The following is a 27320-nucleotide window of genomic DNA, read 5'->3' on the forward strand; positions in this document are numbered from 1 at the left end:
TTCAAGACGGTGATTGCAGTACATAATATCTGGAAGGCTTTTATGAAAAAAATTGGCCTTGGGAGGTATAATTAACCCTGGCGAAGCACTACACTATGCTCGCGTAGTTTGCGAAGTTTGCGCAACTTCGCACTACGCGAGCTGCACGTAGCACAGTGCGAACACGCGTAGTGCAGCGGTCTTTTTTTGCTTGTTCGCGGTCCTTAACGTCATGTTCGCTACCGGGAGCAAGCAAAATGAAATCCCGGCGAGATTCTCAACGCGGGGAGGTCAGGTTTCTCATTGTGAGTGGCTGCGCATGCTCGCACCCGCTCGCAATGAGACACTACCAGTTCGCGTTGCGAAAGCTGCTGCTCGAGTAAAAATCTACTCGAGCAGCAGAAAACTACAGCTCGCACTGTGCAAGATGCCGTTTTCAATGATTGCACAGTGCCGGATGCTTGTTCGCACTGTGCAATCATTGAAAACGCATCTTGCACAGTGCGAACATGCTACTACGCAGCTCGCGTAGTGCTACGTGAAGTTCGCGTAGTGCGAAGTGCACTTCGTGTAGCTTCGCGTAGCGCTACTTCGCGAACTACGCCCACCCTTAGGTATAATGCGTACACTAGACTGATGGGTAACCTTACACTCCCTCCGGAGATATTCTCAGATGCTGTGTTTGCAGAATGGGGGAGGCAGGGAATAAAGAAGCTGGGAGATATGATGGGGGCAGAGGGAATGATGCAATTCTCTGATTTAGAAGTTTTCTAGTGGGGATAAAAAGGTGGGCCTGCCGGGTTTGGAAAAAACTCTATCTTGGAAGTCATTCAAGGCAGAGCTGACTGTACGATAAAACGATTCTATGCCGAATTGATTGAATATAAGCAAGATGACTTGGAGAAATATGAAGGGAAATGGGCACATAAGTTAGGTATAGCGAAGGAATGTTTCCGAGTCTCACTAGACCTGGGGCAGAGAATTTTATGCTCAGCGCCCTTCAGGCACAGCATTATAAAACACTCTATTCTTTGTATTACACACCTGCAAGGATTGCACAGTGGGGAGGAACAAGTGGAATAAAATGCCCTTGCTGTAACAGCCTTGAGGCTGATATAGTGCATATCTTCGCCAGGTGCCCACATTTGCAACCAACCCGGGATGCTATAGAAGCATTTCTTAAAATGTCACTGAAAATAGAAATCACATTAACATCATCAATAATTTTGCTTGGGGTACACAATGATGCCAGGCAGGCGCAATCCGGTCATTTTATATTTGTAGCCATGGTAGTTTTGCGGATGTGCATTGCCTCGGCATGGCTTGACCGACTTCCGCCTACTTTTCATCAATGGCTGGCTAAACTATTGTCGGCCTATAATCTTGAAAAGGCAATCTATGCAAGGAGGGGAAAAAGGAGAAGGACACTAGGATTACAAATATAGGAACCCATAAAGAGATGGAAGGAGAGCCAACACTAGTTTCTTCTTGTATAGTTGAGAATAATTTCTTGAGTAGATAAGTGTGGTTAGCATTTGAAATCATATGTGTGCTTCAGCTTATGTATGTTTATGTTTACATATATGCACCTTGGCCTAAATATTGATTTTGTCTTATGTTTATGATTTGCTGTGCCCTGTACAAAAAAGGGGGAAAATACCTTAATAAAGATTTTAAAAAAAATAAAAATAAGTAAGCTTCTTAGCTACAGTGTGCTGAGCTACTTCCGAAGCACAGAGATGAAACATATGTACATAAATATGTTGGAAGTCTGTCCCTCCCTCTGCACTGCTGCTTAAACTGCAGGCATGTGGTGATACAGGCAACCTTGCACCATGGTGTAAGAATATCTGTGTCGTGTGAAGTTTGTTTTTGGGCAGGAAGACACACCTTCCTGCACAAAAACAATCAGTGAAGGCATTTTTCTCCTACAATGTATGCTGTGCATTGTAGCATATATTGAAAGAGAAAAAATTAGCAGAAGTGAAAACAATTCTCCTAGCTAGTGCATTGGTCTTTGTGTAGAGTAGGGGGTCGTGTTGGTGGTAGATTTAGTGTTTAGGGTAGTACACTGGTGTTTTTGTAGTGTAGGGGGTCATGCTGGGGTAGTGTTTTAAGGTTTAGGATAGTGCAGTGGTGTTCGTCTACTGTAGCAGGTAGCGTTTTAGGGTTTAAAGTAGTGCAGTGGTGTTTATTTAGTATAGAAGTTCATGCTGGGGGTAGTGTTTTAGGGTTTAGAGACGTGTAGTGGTGTTTGTGAAGTGTAGGGGTTCTGCTGGGGGTATGTACTAACATTACACTATGACCACCCTAAGCACATTTATCAGTAGTAACCACCCAAATATTCTAGGTGAAGTTATCAGCAGAATGCTAGGAAAACGTTTAACACTATTAAATGCTTCTAATCAAGTAGAATTCAAATCATCACATGCAGTGTGCCACAAATTGTATTACCACAGCAGTAAGACTCCCCCACTTAGATTTAAAGTGGATAAACATGTTTTATATGACAGACCCATAGGCCAACACTGCACCTTCCACATGCTTCAACACCCTCCACATACTCAGGAAGACCTTCAAATAGACCCACCCCCGAATCAGGGAATACCATCACCCAAGCACTCATCACCAGCAGGCTGGACTACGAGAACGCCCTCTATGCCGGAATCAACAAATCTCTACTCCATAAACTTCAGACTGTCCAGAATACCGCAGCCACACTCATCCTCAGCATCCCACGACAAGACCACATTACCCAGCACAAACGAGCACTCCACTTGCTCCCCGTCGAAAAAAGAGTGACCTTCAGTCTGCTCACACACACCTAAAAAAAATCCGCAAATCCGGACTCCAATACCTCAATCTCCTTCTACACCCCCAAAAGAAACCTCCACTCCGCTGACCAGGCCTTGGCCAAAATCCTCTGTATCCACAGAACCAGACAGGAGGCACACCCTTCTACTACATCATGGCCAAGACCTAAAATGAACTCCCCCTCAGCATCAGAGGAACCCCCACACTGGAAAGCATTCAGGAAGACCCATAAGACCTGGTTTTTTGAATCACCAAAGCTGCACAAATCCCCCCCACATACTCGGCCAGTGCCTGGAAACCCTCACAGGTGAGTACTGTGCTCTATACATCCCTAATTGATTAATTTATACCCCACCACAGTGTGTGTTTGAGTGTTATCAACAGGCCCTGCTATTCGTTTGGCTGTCTGTAACTCTTAAGGGTAGTGAAATGAGCAATACTACCTTCTTTAATATACACAGAATCTCTGAGATTGGCTTGGTGTGGTTTCACCTCAGAGAGCTACTTTCAAGGTGCTGGTGAGCTACCAGTAGCTCCTGAGCTACTAATTAGAGACCCCTGGTTTGTATAGTGAGTGGGGAATTGTAGTCCTGAAGCACAACTGTGAAGGGTATTACATCACTACATTTATAATACATAGCATTTTGAATCACTCCATTCCCTAAAGCCTGGTTCACTGCATGAGTACATGCTTACTGACTGAATGATTACATTAATATAAGTAAAGACACTGGGTGAATTCTTAATTGGTTGACTTTTACTTTAGTGAATTAATTACTACATGGTACTGAAAGAGTCATTTTGAAATTGCAAAAGCAGTCACACTGTGTTTGCTGAAGTATATAGATAGTGACTGGGGAATTGTAGGCCTTAAGCACAAATGTGAAGGTGGTTACACCACTACATGCATAATGCATAGGAGTGTGAAGCACTGTATACCCTAAAGCCTGGCTTACTGCAAGAGTATATGCACTTATGTAACTGCAAACACATCAACGAACCAAAACATTCTCTCTCAATTTTGCCAAATGGACACTGACTCATAGTGGGATTCTAGACAAATAACAGTATCCCTTGAAGTGTATAAAGAAAGATTCAAAATATTAGATAAATACATGTATTAAAACTCAGAGTAATATAACTAAATAAATTAATAGTCGGATATAAATTAGAATACTCAAAGTTTAATAGAGAGTATCTCTGGCACAGGATACAGGGAAAATAGGGGTTTAGGGTAATGAAGGATAATAACAAAAGTTTTACAAAAAAAGGGAAGTTACTAGAATAATAAGTCAGAAAAAAAGGGGAATGAATGTTAATACTCGTATTAAAAATAAGTAACCTATAGAAATCTTTAATAAGAAAAACGAGTTTAAATAAAGCATTTTAGAAATTATACGAAAGTTAAAAAGTATGGAAAGAGGCACGTTTACATAAACACGTGACGCACTAAGACAGTGGAAATGAGAACACAAGTCAACTGAAAAACGTGACTTAAAAGTGGGTGGAGCAATAAATTGATCCCATAGACTGTTAAGTAACCGAAAAGTATATAAACCACACCCGTGGGATGATTAGCTTTGTTTCAGAGAATGAATACGGGCGAAGAAACTACGAGCAAGGTAATGATTCAGGGCTGCGGAAGCATCTTGAGAATATCTTTCATTTCCTCAGAGGGAACATATTGTTAATGTATATTTAAAAATACTTAAAACATTATGTCCCCTCCAGAGAAGTTGGATGAATTTCGACGCAGGAAGGAAAGAATATCAAACACAGGTAAATTATGTAAATCGGTATATGTTTGATATTTAAAATAAATAATTATATAAATGATTATAAAATGTACTATGTTTAAGTTGAAATGGAATATAATAACGAGTTGAGGAAAGAACTATTACAAGAAATATAGGTTAATTAAGGAATTACTACGCGCAAGGTAATGATTAGGAACGATGGTATCATCTTCCCTTTATCTTTAATTTCCACAGAAGGATCATATTGTTAATGTATATTTTAATTTACATTCAACTTTATGATTATTCAAGTTGAGTTGGATGACTTTCAACAGATGATTTTATTTGTTTTAGTATGCAAGTATTTCTTAATGATTGAAAAATGAACTATAAATACACTATGGACGCAAAAAGGAATTACTTTACAATAAAGGAAAATACTCTTTAGCTTCTACAGTGAAAATGGCATAAAAGTATTTATATTGAGTAATGCTTTTACCAATTTTCACTCATGAAAAACAGGAGGATAATCTGCGCAAGCATGTTTAAAAAAATAAATAATATAATTGTGCCTTCAAATGTTAATGTGAATGTTAATGCATTTAATTTTCAAAAATGATTGTAAAATGTAATAATGACATGAAATGTCAGAAAAAAGAAAGATTAAGTAGTGAGGGAGTGTTTGTCGTAGAACTTCTATTCTACTTTATCTGAAAGTTAAAAAAAGCCCTAACATTAAAAAAAAAGATGATGGGGAACACTTATATAATGTAAACTTAAGAAATTAAATTAGTGCTCATGATAAAATTTAAAAAATGTGGTCCAACGCATGATACATATAAATGAAAAAAAGATTTTGCAGTTCACCCATGTGATGAATATAAAAGACTCAATAAAAATATTTTGATTATTTCTTTCAAGGATTCTTTGAAGAATTATACATTTAATGAAAGTACAAAGTAATCCACGCTAAAGGAAAAAAGTCAGCACAATTATGCTACAACAGCAAATAGAATAATATTTTTAAATACCTTTACAGTCAACAAACTCGTAAGCAGAGAACACAGTTTAAGTTAAAAACACCCTACCACAACTAGTTTTTGAAACGCATTATAAAATAAAGTGCGTCACAAAATGGGCTACGTACATGGTGAGGGTATCGTAACGTCACATAGAAAAAACAAGCCAATCAACATTAGGAGCAGGAAGGTAGAGTTAACCACAAAACAGCCAATAAAATGTTTTTCAAAATCTGCCCAAGGAAAGGGATTGTTCGGTAATACGTCGTCTTACAATGCTTCACAACCAATGAAAAAGAGGTGTAGGAAGTTTCTGTTTTTAACATACGAGCAAATCAGATGACCTTGCAAGTACACGCAGCGAGAAGCAATTGTTGAAGATGACTTGCTTTCGCAAGACCCCGAAAGGCGTCTTGCAGAATAAGTACGCACTTATCAGCCAGACCCCATTTAATGATTAACCAGGCTCTCAAACCTAAACACGTCGGAAATCCTCTCTCGTCACTTTCTGTTCATCCGAGTTGACCATGAAAGTGTGTATCTCCTTCTCCTTTAACTCCTTTCTTTTTCATAGTAATTGTTACTCATACTCTATCCAGAAAATACCCCACAGATGCAACCCCCTGGATTTGCAATAGTAATTGTTACTCATACACTATCCAACACATACCCTACGGATGCACCCTCCTGGAGTTAGAATAGTAATTGTTACCCTTAAACTAACATGCACTTACCCTACAGATGCACCCCCTAGACTTAGAATAGTAATTGTTACCCCTACACTAACCTGCACTTACCCTACAGATGCACCCTGCTCTCTCTTTCAAAATCCAAACAGATTTACAACACCTTTGTACCACTTTTGCGTCACTTTTCCCATCTTAAAAATAATGCAATTGTAACTAAATGAACTTGTAAACCTGCCCCTATCCACATTACGAGAAAAACAAGTAAACAACTCATTCACTTCTTTATCGATCCTGGAGACCGCCACACCCCAGGGCAGACTCCTGCGTGTGCTGGGGTGCCTACCCCCAGGACACTGCTGTTTGCTATGAGAGAGCGGGAGTCTCGCGGCTCCCGCCCTCCCATAGCAAACTTAGTTTGCATTTTGAAAGACACAACAGTGAAATCTGTTCTCGCTTTCAAAATCCATACCAGATTGCTTTTCCACATGCAAGTTAGCATCTCCCCATGCGGAAAAGCAATGCCGGCTCCCAAAGAGCGCGGGGAGCCGGCTGCGATCGTGGGGACATTGTGTCCTCACGGTCCCCAACATTTTTTTTAAGACCCGGGGATAGGGTCTCCGGGAATATTAGAAATTACTGATAGCGCTCAGTGCGGCCCCCTGGTGTGCACGCGCTGGATGCACGACTCATAATCTGTAAGGTGCGCGACTCCGGCGCCTTTGGTGCACAACTTCTACGCGTTTAGGAGCCGGCAATGCTTTTCCACATGGAGACCTACTAACATGCAGCTCGCCATGTGGAAAAGCAATCTGATTTACATTTTGAAAGAGAGAACTGATTTCCTTGCTATGGGAGGGCGGGATGGACACCCCGGGACACTGCAGGAAACGGCCCTCACACAATACATAAAGCCCTGGGGAGTGGTGCTCCCCGGGGCTTTGGAGACCTTGAAGCCCCCCAACCATTTTTTTTGTAGCCCCAGGGGGTAACGGGGCCCTCCAGTGCTCCAGGAGGGGGTACGCTGTCCCCCTCCCACAATAAATAAAGCCCCAGAGGGTGGTGCTCCCCACAACTTTGGGGAACTTGGACTCCTCTTTCCACAATTTTTTCCTTTTTAGCCCCGGAGGGTGACGATCCCCGAGGCTGGGAAGCCCCTCTGGGCCCCACATAAAATGTTATAATTTTGCCCCCGGTATTTAACCCCTCAGGGACTAATTATGAAAAAACCTCTGTTTTATTTTATTTATTTTACAGCACAGTCCGCGCACCCTACACGCACCTGCCGGGTTTAAAAAAAAAAAGTGGACCCTGGGGGTCCTTCTGGGACCCCTAAGCAGGTCTACAGGGTAACATTATTTCTACCCTGCCCCCTTTCTCTGTTTAGCACACATATTTCACTGACTTCCTCAGTCTCCATTCTACCGAGGTACAAGATGTCATCAGTGATGTCACTGACCATGTCATGAATGATGTAATATGTGACATCATCAGCAGTGGATTGCGGGTGCGCGATATATAGTTAGTGCAACTAACTATATATGGAATTTCAATGGTTTTGTGCGAGTAAAATAAGGTTTTGTAAATGCGAATTCCTAACTATATATGGTCTATAACCTATGGTTTTTTCATTGAATTTCAATGGTTTTTTAAATGCAAATTTCTAACTATATATGGTCTATAACCTATGGTTTTTTCAGTGAATTTCATTGGTTTTTTAAAAGCTAACATCTGTAGCTGTAAAATGTATTATTCTTTAAATCCCAAAATATATATAGATATTTATTGATGATTTTTTTAAAATATTTTTTTCTTCGCTTCTAGTTCGCGAATCGGGAAGCTTTCCGTTAGCTCATCTTGATGCCGCGATCTAGTCCGCGAACCGGTCAACGTTACGTTAGCGGAACAGTGACGCGTCGCGGAAGCGCGACATATCACGTTATCGCGTAATGCGTCTAATGACGCGTCGCGTTAGCGCTCCCGGAAGTGCTCCGGACCGCGAACCAGAAGCGATCTGGGACGCAGCGCGCGCCGCGTAACGTAAGCGGAACAGGTCATGTGACTTGTTTATCAAACTTCTCATTGGTTCATTTCACTTTTGGTTTCCAAATGATGTATGACTAGGTCATGTGACCTAAAATAACACTTTTCATTGGCTCAGAACTTTTGTTTTCCCCAAATCATGTAAACCCCTCCTTATTTCCTCACTCTGACTTTCATCTTGGTGAGAGAAAGACCATTTATCTGAAGATCCACAATGGCTTCCATTCTTGCTGCAGCTGGTGCACCCCCACCACCACCTCCACCTCCTCATAAGAAGAGAGGACCACCTAGTCAAATTATGACTAACAGAGAGGAGGAAGATGAGGAAGAAGAAGAAGAGGAGAGAGAGGAACAACAATTTGTTGATGAGTTGCCCCGGGTTTCTAAACGAAAATCCAGTTTCATCTGGCAGTTTTTCACCATCCCTCCTGGAACAAAGAAAGTGAATGCAAAATATGCCACCTGCCTCATCTGTGACTACAGATTGTCGAGAGGCACAGAAAAGAAGTACAGTATGGGGAACTATACAATGCATCGTCACATGAGCAGGTGGCATCCCTTGAACTACAGCCGGGCTGAGTTAAGGGATCTTGTAGACAATCCGACGGCAACTCCTGTGGCAAGATCTACATCTACATTGTCTTTGACGGGAAGAGAGGCACAAGAGACTGTGCCAAACATCCAACCTAACTTCCAGCACATAAAGTTATCTTGTGTTTACTGTGGTGATATGCTGTCATATGGCAACATGAGTGTCAACCTCATGAACATTGCATATGAAAATCATAAATGCCCTAATGCACCCAAAAAGTAATTTTCTTTTTTTTGCTCCAGTTGAGCCGTTTTGAAAGCCTGTTTTTTGTTGTCTTCCCTCCATAAAAAAAACAAAAAAAACATAAAACAGTTCTAAAAATACAAAAAAATCAAAAAATGTTCAAAAAATAAAAAAAATATATAAAACAACAAAAACAAAAAAAAACAGTTCTTTTCAGAACTACCTCCCCTTTCAAACAAAATTGCTAGAATGTTTATCACTCTGGCAAGCTCTATTTCTTTTGGTTCGCTTCAAGTTCGCTGACCGGTTCGCGAAATTTAAGCGAACTAAAAAAATATTTTTTTTAAAAAAAAGAAGAGTTAGTATAAGGGAAGTAATCAGAGAATAATGTAAAAAGAAAGACAGCTAGAGAGAGTAAATGAGAGATAGTGTCAATGACATCATCAGCAGTGCATTGCGGGTAAAAAGAGTGGAAAACATTTACCTTATAATTCTTGTTACCTTTTTTAAATATTTTTTCATACTTTCAATCTGTAAAACAAAGAACAAACATTTCAAAAAATATTAAAACATGTATTTAAAAATTAGAAAAGACAAGGGAAAAGGTTCAAAAACAAACAGTTTTTCAACAACTTTGACATTTACAGAAGTCTCGGCTTCTCTACGTCCCCTACACAATCCTAAAGATATATATTCGAAAGAAACTGTATCTTGATGTTGCTGAACTGAGGCCTATTTTGGAACATGATGTTTTTCTTGCACTGCTAATGTCTCACAATAGTGATGCAATAGCAGCGCAAAAAAGATGTAAAGCCATAATAAAATTGTGTCTAACATTGTAAATGATTGTTTTATGATGCAAATAAGATGTGTGCTTTCAAGAGCTTTCTTTGAGGTGAGGCCTCTTTTTTTTATTATAAAAAAAACACTACCCAGAAGTACAGCACTCTAAGCATTAAAATTGATATTTACAGAACTCAGCTTACCCATATGTACCACACATTTCTAAATGTATATCATAAGGACAAAAAGCATAACATTAATTATACATGTTAAATGGTTTATTTTTGCTGTTCTCAGAATGTATCAAATTTCACTTAAATCAGTGACTTGAAGGTATTCATCATGTAACAGCGGGGAAAAAAAAACACAATCAAAATGACTGTGTTTAAAAAACCCATACAACCTAAGAAATCTGATTTCAAAACTTCTTAAAATTAACTTACTTTCAATGACGTCAAACGATCTCCTATAAACAGCATCCACTCTGTTGTGCTTTAAATATTTTCAGCCCGCCACTTTCTGAAAGAAAACCTCCATCGATACGTGAAATATGTTACATAGAAAAAAAACTTCTCTCATTATATCACATGTTTCCACTAGGCCAAATCATGTTGCCGTGATTCGCAAGTCTTGTAATTCTTCCAATCAAATCCCGACATTTTCTATTTTCGCAACTTTCAAAAATAAAATATTTGAGATTATTTTCACAATCCTGGACTACTAATATCTTAGTCTTCTTTGTCACTCATGTTCTCCTTTTCCTATGACACTGATACTGCTTACTATGAAGCAGACTTACTTGCATCAGGTTTATATAGTTGGATTTTTAATCGAGACAGCATTGCAGACTTACATTCCCTCTACTTAAAATTTTGGTTTTAAAAACACCAGGTAAGAATTTTTAAGGTCAAACGGCAATTTTTTTTTGAAAGTTACAACAGAATCATTACAGAATGACCAGCCGTTTCCAGACTTTAAGTAAGCTGTATAATGTCCTGATGTTGTTGATGGACCATCGTGATAGATAATTGCTACAGTAACAAAAGTCCTCCCTGATATTGACAGCTGAGAAGCCACAAAATTTTTTATTAAAGTTGACAATTTTGATCCATCAGGCCTACATCGTTGAATCATTAAAATGACATACTGGCCATATCTACGTATAAATAATGTTGACATCATATCACATTTACATTGGCTACACTCCATGTTGTGATCCGCTGCATTTACTAGCTTATTAAAGGACACTGATTTACTGTCTGGCAAAGTTAAATATATAAATCTTTCTGAGTCTACACTAGTAGTACTTGATACCATACAGTTCTCGCAGTCATGCTGCCATTGATAAGAAAGCCCAAACAGTTGATCTACATCTACACCCTCAACTTGCAATATATCAAGCATATACATTAAAAACTCCTGACAATCTTGCTGATTATTTTCAGAGAAGTCTGTTTGACCTGAACATTCATCTAAAAGATAACGAAGTTCAGACACACTTTCTACTTTTGTTCGATCACTGCTACATTTCTCGAAAACAGAATTCAACAAACAGCATAAAATTTGTTCTGAATTCAACAGAATCTGTTCTTTTAAACTCTCTAGTGAAAAGAGAACATTAACCACTACATTTGCATAGCAGTTGACACCAGAACTGTTTTCAAATTGAAAACCAACAACATCTTCAACAGAATCCACTTTCTTTCTGCTAACAATTTTCGGTTCATTGACTTTTGGTCTTTTTGCAACAACCTCCCTACTATTAATGCTATTTCTACGTTTCCGGCATACCACACGTTTCTCAAACAAAGGATATTGAGGCAAATGTGGCGCATACTCTCTTCTTAACCTATTGTATTCCTTAACACAATCTAGATCTGCACAAATGTTTGTGACATCACAGTCAATCAAGTACAATCCCGATAAAGTTCTAACTCGTGACAATGCCACATATGCCATACCCTCCTTGAACACAGAACTGCCAATATTCACCAATGCACAGTCTACACTTAAACCTTGCGATTTATGGATTGTCACCGCATATGCCAAGCAAACAGGAAACTGTTTACGGCGAACATATAAATCTTTAACAAGCAAAAACCTAGCAGAACAACGACCAATTTGCTGTACTTCCTCAATGCCATCAAATTTAATTCTTAAAAATTCTATTCCATCTCTATTTCTGTATTTCTCAAAATCAACAACATTACCCATTGATCCATTTACCAGACCTCTTTCTACATGTAAATTCCGTCTCAAAATGATTCGGCAATTTAAACACACATTCAGAGTCTTTTCAAAACCCGCTGTCTTAGATATAGTCTTCTCTAATGAATCCAATTTTGATTTCAAATTATCTGACAAAATAATTGTTGATCCCATATGCTCTAATTTGTCGATAGCTTCCAGTTTCACAATGTCTTGCTTTTCTAAATTCAACATTTTGTTGTTGAAGATGGCACATTCTGCAAGAGTTGGCATGAGACATATCCCGGATTTCTTCTCAGTAATTTTCTGAAAAATATTCTCAGGCACAATCTCTTGTTTGGGATACAAATTTGACAGTAACCGTGCATTTAAAGCTTCTTTCCCATGCTCGGTCACTTTTCCAATTCTGATATCTTGTAGAATATTCTTGTAATCTTCATCCTTTGCCTGACGCATATTTTGATGCAGTTCTGCATAATTGAAGTTTAACCATATATTGACGTTGCCAATGCTCCCTAGGCACTTCCTGGTATCTTCATGCGTGAGTATTTTGAACACAGGTTGACCTTTTACTGGTGTCAGCTGTAGAAGATCTCCGAAAACAATAATGTGTTTCCCACCAAATAAGACATCATATTCAGTTTTAAGTACTTCTTGCATTCTCAAATGCACAAAGGCAAGCATGACATTGGAAACCATGCTTACTTCGTCAATGATAAGTAGTTTCATTTTCCTCAAAAGTCTTGAAACTTCACAGCAAGCATCTCCAGATAACTTGTTGTATTCTAATTTGTTGTCATGCTCCACCGGCAGCATCAATAGACGATGCAAAGTAATACCTTTAATATTATGTGCTGCCAGTCCAGTAGGAGCGGTGACAACACAAGACAGCGATGACTCAGTCCTTTCCTGCAAATAACAAGAGATTGCTTTAATGAGGAAACTTTTTCCAGTTCCCGCTTCTCCACTCACGTACAGTCGGACAGGCTTCAACGACGTACACGAGCACTCTTTCTTCTCATGACTTAATCCGTGCTCAATTTCCTTGGTAACTTCATCATATATTTTCCTCTGCTCAACGTTGAGTTGTTTTTCCAAGTCTTGTAAGTTAACTGAATCCTCCTGAGCATGTGCCATGGCTCTTTCTACTTCATTCATAGCAGTGGCAGCTTCATTTTCGATAATAGGTCCTCCAAGTGGATCTTGACTCAATGAAACAGAACTCTGACTGTCCTGAGAACTGTCTCTGGCAATCTCGGCTGCAATCGTTGCTTCCTGCTCAATTTCCAAAGTTAGCATTTCTTGATATTTAGAAAAAGCAGGACATTCTATGGACTCCTTGGCTGCATTGAAAGAGTCTTCGTAACAGAGGAAATCTCCAAGCAGTTCCTCTTCTGCACGCCAAGGCTTGAAAAGTTGCAAAAGTGCTAAATAGAAAAACTCCTTTTTTTCTGGAGATTCGCCACTTAATTTTCGATGGTTTACTAATTGGCATTTTCTTTGCTTGACCAGGCATCCCTCACTTCCAATTACAGCATACACTCCTTTCTCAATATCTTCTTTGATGTTCCTCTTGAATATATAATTTTGGAGAACCTCATATAGACAAACATTCTCAAGGTGACTGCTTCGATTTGGATAATATGTATCCAACATGTTGGTCTTCAAAATGTCGGTACTGTTTGGTTCCTTTTCTGCCAAATACTCAATTTCCCGAACAGGTTTTAGAACTCGATTTCGCGTTGCAGCAAGACCAAGACTCGCCCAAACGAGACTCCTGGATTTGGCATAGAGACTTGCTGAAGACAATCGATCAGAACATTCGTAAGCTCCGATTTCTCGATGCGACAACATCTTCAGACTGAAACTGTACAACTTCTTGCTGAGGCTCTTTTCATGGGAAATGTCCTCCCACATATCCTTCAGTTCGGTCTTTTCTTTTTTGGTGATGTAAGATGTCACATACCGAGCCACAGCCATACAGTTGTCAGCCACAAACTGTATATCCATGTTGGCATTCCACATGGACAAAATCACTGGGTTGTAGTCATTGATGTACTTGGACTCTTCGTTCCTTTTCAAATTGTATGTATTCTTGGGTGATTTCCTCGTCACATTATGTCGCAGCGAAGACATCAAACTGTTCACTCTTCCTTTAGAAATCACCGGTCGTGGAAAGTTGAAACGACATTTGGTGTAGAACTTGTCCTTGTTTCTGAATTTACGACGACAGTACTTTCCACAACGATGGCTTTGGAAACGTAGAACTTGTTCTCTTAGACTTTTCTTCTCCGTTGCGTTTGGAACAGCACACGTAGAATACTGTTCGATGAAATTCATCACTAAGTCATCCGGATCTGTTCCAAATTTAGGTGCATCCTTGATCCACAGCAACATATGTATATGAGGGGCACCTCTTGCTTGATACTCCTTTCTCCAGAAGAAATCCAACACCTCTCCAAGAGGTGGATTCTTTTTATTTGTGATGAAAGACATCATTGCTTCAAATCTATGATTGAAGTACCTGCATACATTCACAGGATCCAAAGAACACAGTTCTCCAGGTGTCTTGAATTCAATGTTTTCAATATTTCCATTTGCCTCTCGTAGAAATTCAAGTAAGTCTTCCCAGCCATACTCGGCACAGCTCAGAGTGAGGAACCATGTCGGAGTTCCTAAGTTCCTCAGCATACATTTTAAATCACCATGACGACGGTACCAGTACTCATTAGTACCACGCTGACACGCCATGAGATTAATTAAGTGAGAATCCAAAATACTGTCTTGGACATTGACTTTATGCATAAAGTCACTTGCCGAGATGTTTCGCATCTGTATACCACTTTTTAAGATGTGGTTCACTGCATATGAAAGTCCAGACAGATCGCTTTCAAACAGGAGATGAAACAAATAGGGAATGCATTGCCGAAACCTAGAATCTTCTGCATACAATCGTAAAGTCCGGTATTCAGACGCAGGAATTTCACGAGGTCGCTCATCATATCTTCCTCCTTGACCTGTGGGAAATAGCTGTGGGAAACACCGAGCTTCCAAACTTTCCTCCCAAACACTAATGGGACTCCCTTTGGCTTGTTTCATTTGAAACAACTCAATAGCATTCCCCATGACTTCCTTGGAATGCAAAGGATGAACACTATAATGTTCATATATTTCTTCACTTTTAGAGGCCTCTACTTTCTCAATTTGGCCAGCACACAAATCGCTATCCTCTTCATCACTTACTTCCTCTTCTGCAACATATACATTCTTATAGTACTTATTATTTTTCTTCAAATACACTGTTGCCTTTTTGACTTTCCTAACATCCACTAAATCTTGCCATATTTTCTTATTCTTTGTCGGAACCCCATTAACCAAGATAACCAGAGGTTCCTCTTCCACTTTTTCTATTCCAATTGTGTTAATGTTTTTCTTCAAATCTAGAGGCAAATAAACAACTCTTCCCTTTAATCCTCTCTGTAAATCTGCTGGAGGCAACTTCCCTGTCTTTGGCTCCATTCTTACAATAGCCTGAAAGGGATGGATACTTTGAATCAAAATAGATTCATAAGTATTTAAATCCTTCAATTCAGAAGGAATCTCAACCAATTCCAGATTATTATGAACTGCCCTAGCAGGCATCTGGTTTTGGTTTAATTTATTACAACAATAAGTACACACACGTTGATCCGATCCCAAATCAAAATAATTTTCTACCATCAAGTATGTGGCAAAATCCTTCCATTCACTATTATTTACCCTTTCACTTTTTGCATATAAATCCACTACCTTAGTCTGATTCTTATAATAAGTGCGTCGACAACATACACAAGTGAAATTAGGCCTCTCACTTGATTTCATCTGAAACGTGGCAATTTCCTTCTGAAAATTATCTGTACTGGAAACCTGTACATTATCTTCCACATTACCCTCTACTTCAGGGTCAATTTGAACATTCTCATCTTTACTACCAAAGTAACAAAACTCAATTTCTTCACAAAGATTCTTCACATCTATTTCAGAACCATGCAAAAGAGCAGCACATAACTGTTTAAGCATAATTGCTGGACTCTTAGCATAATACAACATTCTCACTAATTTTCTCACTTTATTATGATGCACTGCTAGCATCCTGAAATGATGAAAAACACTCTGGCATACTCTCCTGGAAAGACAAGCCAGTGAATGACCACGCAAACCTGTCATTTATCTCACTCTGCAAGGATCTAAATCTTGCAACAACTTCATTTTCTGCTTCAAACTTTTCTTATTAAATGTCCGTATAAAATCACAAAGCAAATTGATGGAAACCTGTCGCACACTGCAAATAGAACTACACTTCCAAATGTACACAGGACCCTTAGGACGTCTTCCTAAAACCTCATCATTTAGCGCCTCTTCTGTCTCTGTTGTCACAAGTTGTTCTTTTTCAACTGGACAACCATCCTTCACTTCATAAGCTCGACCACTGATGTCAACTGCATGCACCAAATCATTATCCTGAAAATAAGTCTCCTCATTAAAAAATGCCTCAGAACTTGAACTATGCATCCATTCTCCAGAAAAAACTTCACAAAAGTTAGTACGATTTACTACTCTCTTCCATCTACTTTTTGTTTTGAAATCAGAAATTACCTTGCTTAGTTTCCTAATTCTATTGATTACCAAAATAAACAACTTTCGCTTGATTTCAAAAGCATGATCAATAATTTTCTCTACATTTTTCTTCTTCCTATAAAATGCCGCTTTCTGTTGGCCTTTCTTTTTAATATTTTTCAATAAATTAACTAATATCCTATTACGGAACATTCGTTGTCGAATGTCCCTAAACTGTTGTTTCCTTCTACTATCATGCACAGAGTTATCTCTTCCTCTACCAGTAACATTTGTGTTGTGTCTCTCCTTTCCATTTAAATTACTTTTTTTTTGTGAACAGACACATTTTTTTGAGCAAAATTTTTTTTACTACAAATATTTCTTAAGAATGATTTCGTGCTCTTACCCGGACCTTTCTTGGTGTTTTGACAAGTATTTGGGGAAGAGGACTGCTGCAATAAAACATCATCCTGCTGTCTTTGACGTTTTCTAGCCTTTCGTATTCGACTTCTGGAAGGCATTTTCCAAACTATGAAAGAATCTGCAGTTGAATCTGTGAAAAAATATAATATAAAATGTTATTAACCACTATTACCAAACAGTAAATAAATAACAGTCATCTAAAACTTAATGCCGTACTAATTATTTAACATAGCAAATATTTTCCACCAGCACTGCATCACAAAAATGACACTCAATGGTACAAAACAGGCATACAACACTCATAAATCACTCCCTAATATTTTAAATCATTAATTCAGGATGACGATAAGATGTAGCCTATCTAAAGGTTTGTTTAGGCCCAGATCTTTGGACTGGGGTGAATGTGTGTCATTGATCCACATTCATTCCATCACCTGTTTTGTTTATTTGAGGTGAGGCCAACACATGGTTGCAGATAAGATTATCACTGAAAAAAAACAAGGTCAAAAAACATGTGAAGGCCTACCAATGAAGTAAATCATTAAATGAAAACCAATACATTTCTGGAAATATGCACTACTAGTGCTTCATAAGATGTTTTGGGTCATATTTATAAGGCATTTGAGTGTCTAGTATGCTATTTTACGTTGTTCATGGTGCAAATTTATTGTAAATACGCTCCCACCTGCGGTTGGCAAATTTAGATTTTGATTATGGGAGTTAGATAGGCATGTTAATAATTTCCCAAAAATGGTGTATAACCCCAAACAACCTTTGAAGCAAATGCTCTTAGCCATGTTATCCACCTCCCATTGGATAACATGGCTAAGAAGTGCTTGCAAATGTGATAATAAAAGGCCTGCAATGCATGAATATCGCAGAAAAATCAGCGATATTCATGCATTTTCCAACAAATGCTCTTAGCCATGTTATCCACTTCCTATTAAATAACATGGCTAAGAACTGCTCAGGGCCCCATGAGGAACGCTTTCCATTTAAAAAGGGAAAAATAACATCAAAGACACTAAAATGCCTTCTAAATATGAACCCAAACAACCTATGAAGCAATGTGAAAAAAACGGCCGCAATGCATGAATATAGCAGAAAAATCAGCGATATTCATGCATTTTCAAGCAAATGCTCTTAGCCATGTTATCCACTTCCTATTAAATAACATGGCTAAGAACTGCTCAGGGCCCCATGAGGAACGCTTTCCATTTAAAAAGGGAAAAATAACATCAAAGACACTAAAATGCCTTCTAAATATGAACCCAAACAACCTATGAAGCAATGTGAAAAAAACGGCCGCAATGCATGAATATAGCAGAAAAATCAGCGATATTCATGCATTTTCCAGCAAATGCTCTTAGCCATGTTATCCACTTCCTATTAAATAACATGGCTAAGAACTGCTCAGGGCCCCATGAGGAACGCTTTCCATTTAAAAAGGGAAAAATAACATCAAAGACACTAAAATGCCTTCTAAATATGAACCCAAACAACCTATGAAGCAATGTGAAAAAAAACGGCCACAATGCATGAATATAGCAGAAAAATCAGCGATATTCATGCATTTTCCAGCAAATGCTCTTAGCCATGTTATCCACTTCCTATTAAATAACATGGCTAAGAACTGCTCAGGGCCCCATGAGGAACGCTTTCCATTTAAAAAGGGAAAAATAACTTCAAAGACACTAAAATGCCTTCTAAATATGACCCCAAACAACCTATGAAGCTCTAACAGTACATATCCTGAAATTTAATTCATTTCAAAATTCGTTTTTAAACACAGCATATAAATCAATTGTATACCTGCATTCATGAAGAAATAACTAAAAATGTCCTTGAGACACATGAAAGTGTTTTCTGGAATGCCCTAGCACCATTTTTGGGACACTATTAACATGGCTAGGTAACTCCCATAATCAAAATCTAAATTTGCCAAGCACAAGTGGGACCGTATTTACAAGACACTTGCCCCATGAGGAACACTTTACATTTTAAAAGGCGAACACAACATCTTAGACACTCAAATACCTTATAAATATGGCCCAAAACAACCTATGAAGCTCTAGCAGTACATATCCAGAAATGTAATTGATTTCTTAAATCGTTTTTAAAAGCAACATATCTGTTTCAGCTTACATAACAGACCATGAAATGGCCTCCATGTATTACAATATCTTGTGTTACTGCATGCCAGAATGTTACACCAAATATGCAATTATAATTTCTCTATGAAACTAATTCTATTAGTATATCACTAGAGACAAAACCACATTTTAAAAACACAGCTTTCTTCATCATTTTCTCCTTAAATCATACTATTCTCTATCTAAATTAAATAAATCTTTTCTCACCTTAGCAAATATTTTTTGAGTTTTGAAAACAGTCTCAGAAATACACCAAATTGTCTTCAGCAGAAGAAAAAGGATGCACTCCAAAGGCTGCAGCTATTGAAAGCACAGAAATACAGATATTCTTTTCACATATCTCTCATATTAGCCAATCATACCTCTTCCCTCACTTTTTTCAAATCAAAACCCTTCCCCCCTCTGCCCTGTCTGCCTTGTTTCCATAGCAACCACCTCCTGGAAGACCTCTCATGTTTGCAAATTCACACAACAATGTTTCAATTGAACTCTGAACTCTCAGTGCACCTGCGTATCCAGTGCAATCTTTCATTAATTGTTTCTTCCTTGACCATTCAAATTACATTTTTCAAAGAACACATCCATGCACCCTAACTTTCTGTTTTCAGAAATGGAAATGCACCAATCACTGCTAATGAATCATTAGCATAGTAAAACCACAGTTTTTTTTCTTTAGAAACTCCTACTGTTTCAACTGCCCTTTCATTACCCCACTTCATCTGACTGCAGAACAACCTTCTTCCACCATGTTTAACGTCTGGATTGTTGGACATAGTTACATCCACTGGGCTCAAAGGTATGCTGAGAGCAGAAATTTACACAACCTCAATTTACAAGATGTGGAAATTAACTGGTTGGGCCAAAGAGGATTAAAATGTCACCAATTGATTCCATTGGTGAAAACCTTTATGCATTTGCCAAAACCTGACCTGTTAATAGTGCACTGTGGAGGTAATGATTTGGGCACTTTGACAGGGGTAGGTCTGGAAATGCTTTTAAAGGACACCTTGGAGCAATTAATGGCACTTTTTCCTCAAACTGCCTTGGTATATTCCAATATATGCCAAAGACAGAAATGGAGGTGGTCCAACCAATTTTGTCCACAAATTGAGAAAGCGAGGAAGCATGTAAACAAATCTGTTTCAGCTTACATGAGAGACCATGGAATGGGCTCTCTGTACAACAATAACTTGCGTTACTACATGCAAGATATCTACAGAGGAGATGGAGTTCACTTCTCAGATGAGGGCAACAGAATTTTCATTCTGAATTTAAGACTGTGCATTGGTACCTACTTATAAGTACCTAAATGTACCATAAACCCAAAAGCTCTTCTCAGAGCTACCCTACATCTGATCACTCACAATTATTATTTTTCTCTAACTTTTTTCACTAATTTTCCACAAAATTCGCTCCCCGGAGCACTACCCGGTTCGCTAACCGAAAGCTAACCTCGCGGAATTTTTTAAAAAATTTTTTTTTTTTCCGCACATATAAGCCTCCTCAGCCACGCTCAGAAAACCTAGGGGGTCAAGATAAGTCTACCATGACCCCTTCTACCCATTCTAAACATTATTTGCCCTCCATCTTGTATCTTAATGCGAACGAAACACAAAATGGTGGACTCCCGTGACGCTTAAGGTTCGCTAACCGGGCAGCTTCCCGGAAAGCGGTCCTAAAAAAAGGCGGGAAAGTAATTTACAGAAAAACGACTAGAGACACTCTCACCAAATATAGATTAGCTCATACTACATAACAATCCCTTCCATTCTCACAAATTTCATTGAAATTCCATTTAGCCATTTAGCCTGTAGACCTCTCCAAGTACCGTGAGGTAAATTACTTCACAAAACACATCTGAATTGTTGGAATTGACAACCAATGAAAATGTTACTTTCATTTTCTACTTTTATTACCTGACATTTGATTGGTTATATACCTGTATATATATAAAGGGAGAGAAGGAAACACAGCCATTTTGACTACTACTTCTTGTTGTACCTCCTATTTCAAAAGCTTCAAAAAACTTCAACTTCTTTGTGAAGGTAAGTTATAATTTAATATATTGTGCACTATGACTTAATATAGTAGACTTTTTCTGATAGATATACACTATCCCTCTGTAGTAGTAATGTATTTAGATAGACTTCTCTGTTATAGTTATCAATGGAGTAAGGCTTGTCTTGGTTAAATCACATACACTTTTTTATAGTCCTATTTCCACTCTCATACTATACACTACCAAAAGATAAATTCACTGATAAAAACTGCCTATCTAAAATTAATCCCAACAGTGCCCTATCTCTACTAATATATATTTTCTTATTCAAAATTTCAGGCAAAATGGAAGGCGAACAACAAGTTTCATTTTCGATTGAACTGAAGGAGAGCAGCCAAGACAAACTTGATGACTTTATGGATGACAGTAGAGACCACGAACTTCTACAATGTGTTGAAGCAGTAGACAACTTGCTTCAAAATGAAAAACAATTACACCCTATAATAAATTATGACATTTCTGACAATGAAATGTTAGAAAATTTAATAAAGTATGAAACACAATCATAATAAAAAAAATAAATAAACAAAGAAAACAAAAAAAAACAAGAAAAACAACAAACAATTAACATACAGTATTAGAAAAGTCTTTCATTCTTTTATCCATAAAGTTCGCTGCCCAGAAAGCTATCCGGTTCGCGAACTTGGCGCTTACCACGCAAAAAAAAAATTTTTTTTTTGGACCCTCCTAGGCCCTTTTAAAACCTCCACATAAAACCTAGGGGGTCAACGAGGATCTACTATGCCCCCTTATGGTAATTTCCCCCTTTGTTTTGGCCTCCTCTTGTCTCTCGATCCTACCGAGAGACAAGATGGCGGCCGCTCCGGACTGTTTAGAATGTTGACAGACACCGAAGGGCCAATCAGCTTCTCATCGCAAAGTTCCGTTACGCGAAAGGTTCGCTAACCGGATAGCTGCCCGGAGCGCTGTTACAGATATATATCTTGATTTAAACGTTAATTTCTCAAAATCCACTGAAGCACATATATTGAGACCTAGCAAAGGCACATCGGGCTAACAGTCCCTACAATTTTGCCAAGTTTCGTGAAAATCCATTCAGCCGTTCGGGCTAAAAGTGAGTCCAACCGCCCTATGGAAAATAACATGGGAAAAACGCGTTTTGGGACCCCCCTTTTTTCTCGGCCCCCCCTTGACGAACCCCCCCCAAATTTCCGGGAGCTGCTCAGAAACAAAATGTGCCATTTTCCTGAAAATTTCAGCCAATTCCGTCCACAAACGCCAAAGTTATTAGGCATAGAATTTTCAAAAGTCCCATAGAGAAAAAATCCTAACTATATATACCTACTGGCGACCGCCAGTAGGTAATATATATATATATATATATATATATATATATATATATATATATATATATATATATATATATATATATATATATATATATATGTATATATATATATAGTCCAGTTGAAGGCATCTGCCGAAACGTGTCAACCGTCCTTTTGTTTTTTGCACATGGTGTCAAAGAAATTAAACTTATTTGAAAGAAGCTTGCCTGCTGTGGAATCCCTCTGTGACGTGGATACTCTGTTGGGGGACCTTGCCGAGTGGCTCTGAAGATATATATATATATATATATCTATATCTCAGGCTAGTAGCTGTACTATTTGCTCTGTTTTACTGATTATAAGTTTGTTCTTTTGAATTTGTATATCCCGATCATACTGCACAAGCACTTTAGAAGGAAGAGTATCTTACCCCAATATTTTATTAACCAATTTGTGTTTTTTTACTCTGACATTCTGCTCTTCCATGAAATTATTTTATTGTAAACCTTACCTTTAACTGATATCTGTTCGCCCACTCTCCGTTCCAACGTGGGATTCACATTTGAGTGGAGAGAGCGAGCGAGAACAAGCAAACCTCCGGTTATGGTTCGGAGTGGGTCGCAAGAGTCAGCTGTCCAGCTGCTCTCTAGGCCCCTTACTTAAACCGCATGGCAGTGCGGACCCGCCGCGGGCATGCCAAAGTCAAGCCCGACTGCGCCGGTCCGTGCGCAGCCATAACCAGGAGCCAGGACCCCTGCATCTTTTGTTCCAGTCATGGCTACTTCACCGACACGAGCCTACTCTGGTGAGGAACTCACTGGTTTTTGACTTTCTGACGGGCCCTTAGATGCTGGTAATACACGACATGCTTAGTGCGTTTCCCACTCTTGAGGGTCCGTCCTCCTGTTTGCATTGTCATTATCAATGTATGAATTGTAAGCAGGAGGTAGATCCTTTACCCTTTCCCCTTTAGTCCTAGCCCTCTCCCATCTATTAATATTCCACCCCCCAATCCCATAAATGCTTGGAAGTGCTATTTGAGCTATGTGAGATCACTGCCTATGCACGCTGTTGAAATATGGGATATGCTAACCTCTGAAACTCCTGATCTGGTGTTCCTTACCGAGACATGGCTTAAACCCATCTCCACTCCCTCTATTACTTTGGCTCTCCCTGAAAATTATCACATTTTAAGGGTTGACAGAGAGAATAGAATGGGCGGAGGCATTGCCATTATCTATAAAGAGTCTCTGAAAGTATCTATAATTGAGAATCGCTCAGAGGGTAAGCTGGAAATCTGTATCTTTAAAATAGAACTCTCGCCCCATGACTGTTTGAAAGGCGCTCTAGTGTATCCTCCCCCAAAACCCCTTCAGGACTTTACTCTCAAATGTATGGAATTGATTGCTATACATTCTTATTTCCTCTAAACATTTTGTTTTATTAGGTTATTTTAATATACATAGTGAAAATAGCTCTAATATGGAAGCTGCTCAGTTCTTTCCTGATCTGGCCTCCTTGGGCCTGAAAAACACCAATGTTGGTTCTGCCCATTCTGCTGGCCATATGCTGGACCTCATTTTAAGTAATTCTCCCTATATACACACTGAGGCCCCCTACCAGGTAGTATCATCGGGCCACTCCCTGATTGATTTTCAGATCACTGGCACTCATGTGGACACTCCCTCAAACAAGACCATTCACAGTCTTAGGCGACAGTGGCACAGAATTACTCCAGACTCTTTTAAGAAAAAGTTTACAGCCCCTATGGTACGGGAGTCAGGTGATGAGAAGTTAAGTTTAGACAACTACCATGATGCTCTAAAATCAGCTATTGACATCATCGCCCCTTTAAAAAAATTCAAAGATACTCAGAGGCGGCTTGCGTCCTGGTACTCGCCTGAAAAGCGTAAGGAGAAGTCAATTTGCAAACAACTGGAGGAATGATTGGTGGGATATGAAATTCGATATACGTGATATTGACCTGATGTATCCAATATATGTGTTAGCCTGATGTACTTATCCATTCTTTGCAAGATATATATATATAGTATTGGCCTAATGTGTCAAAACCAATATGCAGTTGCAGCTTATTATTCATGTGCTGCAACCCATTGAGCTATCTTTGCAAGGTGCAAGCTTCAGGTGTATAGAATTGTTCCTGTAATGTGAAAGCTTTTATCTTATTCTTGCTTTCTCGGTAAGAGACCTGTTGTGGTACATTGCTTTCCTTTAGTTAGGTTTACAATATGAATATTTCTGTATACTTTGCTATAAGAGAGGCTTGTTAATGACAGAGAGACTTCTGATGCAGACACTTGTTTTGCAGCTCCACACAGTTTGCCCCCCTCCTTCATGGAGCCTGAGCAGCTGAAAGTATACCGTCCGAGACCCAAGGCCACATCTTGCTTGGGACTACGATAAGCACATTCCTGCAGACACTGTTCCTGTACTCCCATGGCCGAGATAGAAAGGGAGTCACCCTTCCTGACCTCCCCAGTAATGAATAGCTTGAGCTGAGTTTCGTTCTAATCTATTGTGCCATATATGGGTTTTCCTCTAGGCTTCACGAGAAATAGAAACTTGCCATGTGTGGTGATTTCATGTGTTCACTGAAAGTATATCTGTCTGGTTTTGACTGTAAGTCATCAGTCTTCTCCGCACACCTCGAGGGGTGAGGATGTGAGAGGCTCCTCTGGCCAGAGTCCTTTTGTATAATAAATGATTGACCCTTCTTCACTGCCAACTGACTGATTATTGATAATTGGTAATTGGAGAGGGGCTATTGGTAAGTATAGCTCCATAGCTCTAGGGTAATATAATTTTCGGTACAACAGATGGCGACTATCTCACACCCTGAACGAGAAGGAAACCTACAAAATTTCTTTAGCACCTTATCACAAGAATATAATAAAGCTCGGAAAGTCCACATTGCTTCTCAACCTAGCCGAGCAGAGAACTCTTCCAAAGAACTCTACAAAGTTTTAAATCTTTTACTAACCCCATTGCCATCGCTGGCATTACTCTGCCTTCTCAAGCATTATGTGACACTATTGCTAACCACTTGGAAGAAAACATTTATTTGATTAATGATAAATTTCCTGGAGCCAGTGACATCACGAAAGAATTAACCATCCTCCCTCCGTTTGAATATGGATAATGCCCATCTTTTAGAAAACTTTACTCCTCTTCAGGTGGACACTGTGGAGGGAATGCTGAAATTGGCTAAATCTGGGTCGCCTCTTGATATTGTGCTAGCCAAGCTTTCCTTGCTGCTATTCACTCATCTTGCCCCATCCATCTACCCCATATTAAATCTATCGTTGAGTGAATGCCAACTTCCATTAGAGTGGGAGGCGGCTCAGGTAATCCCTATCAGTAGGAAGGCAAATCTCCTGGCATTTGATTTGTCTATCGCCCTATATCCCTTCTTCCTCTGATGAGCATATTTTTAGACGGCTATATTAACAAAAAACTCACAGAATACATAGGGTCTATTGGTTTCCTGGACTCTTCACAGTCCGGTTTTAGACGTACGTACAGCACTGAATCAGTACTGATAGTGGTAACAGATCACATCAGATGTTCTCTTGATAACAAACAGGCTGTGCTGCTGATTTATCCGCAGCTTTCAACAAAGTGTCACATTGCACACTGCTTCATAGATTAGGGGAGAAAGGAATTCATGGACGAGCGCTACAATGGTTCTCTAGCTTTTTAACACATCACATGCTGACCATTAACCTTGGACCTTTCCGATCTCGTACCACTGAGCTCACCAAAGGGAGTGTCACAGGGCTCCTGTCTTAGCCTTACACTGTTTAATATATATGTAGCCCCCTCTTGCTAAGATTATCAGAGAATTTGGTTTTACCCCCATTTCATACAGAGATGATACCCAACTTCTATCTTTTAATAATAGTACCACGTCCACTAGATCCCGTTTCTCGGATGGCATAAAGCAATCTTGTCCTGGATGATGGAAAACTTTTCTCCAGCTGAATGCTGGTAAGACAGAGATTATGCTTTCTGGCAATGCCCAAACACTCTGGTCCGCAGAGTGGTGACCTGTAGACTTATGCACAGCTCCTACCTCTAAGACAGTGGTTACAAATCTGGGTGTTCGTTTGGATCAGGCCCTTCCCATGAAAGATCAGATAGTGGCTACCACTGGCACCTGCTTTCATGTGATGAGTCTCTAGTATAGAGTATTTCCCCTCCTTCTACTGTCTGTGCGTAAAACCATGGTTAAGGCACTGGTTATTAGCCGCCTGGTTTATTGTAACACACTTTTGGCTGCTTCCAATAAATCATTATTGAATAAATATCAGGTGGTTCAGAACTAAGCAGCTCAGCTACTCCTTTAGTCTTGAACTCTAACATTGGGACACTCTATTGAGTGCCCAGTGTATTTTCTCTGACTCCTAAAACATACCTAAATTGGCATAAAACCTGATTGACACAATTAACTTTCATACAAGGCCATAGCATATGGTGCAGAAGTACACCCAAGGCATGAAAAGTTAATTGCCATTTATGAACTGCAGTACCTATTATGTTGTGCCATTCACCAAATGTGGCGATGAAAATATGGCTTCAGGCCTATCCTGTGTAGCATAATAGCTGTAGCTTGAACCCTGCTGCACAGACCTGTCAAAATCACCCTTTTGACAGGAAGGATAACATGATTTTAAATATTAAATAAATCACCCCTAAGCGCACCTCGTTGTCCACAAGTTAGGGTGCATAATATTCAA

This window comes from Lissotriton vulgaris, chromosome 3_2 (genome assembly GCF_964263255.1).
Source record: "Lissotriton vulgaris chromosome 3_2, aLisVul1.2, whole genome shotgun sequence".
In the NCBI taxonomy this organism is placed as follows: domain Eukaryota; kingdom Metazoa; phylum Chordata; class Amphibia; order Caudata; family Salamandridae; genus Lissotriton; species Lissotriton vulgaris.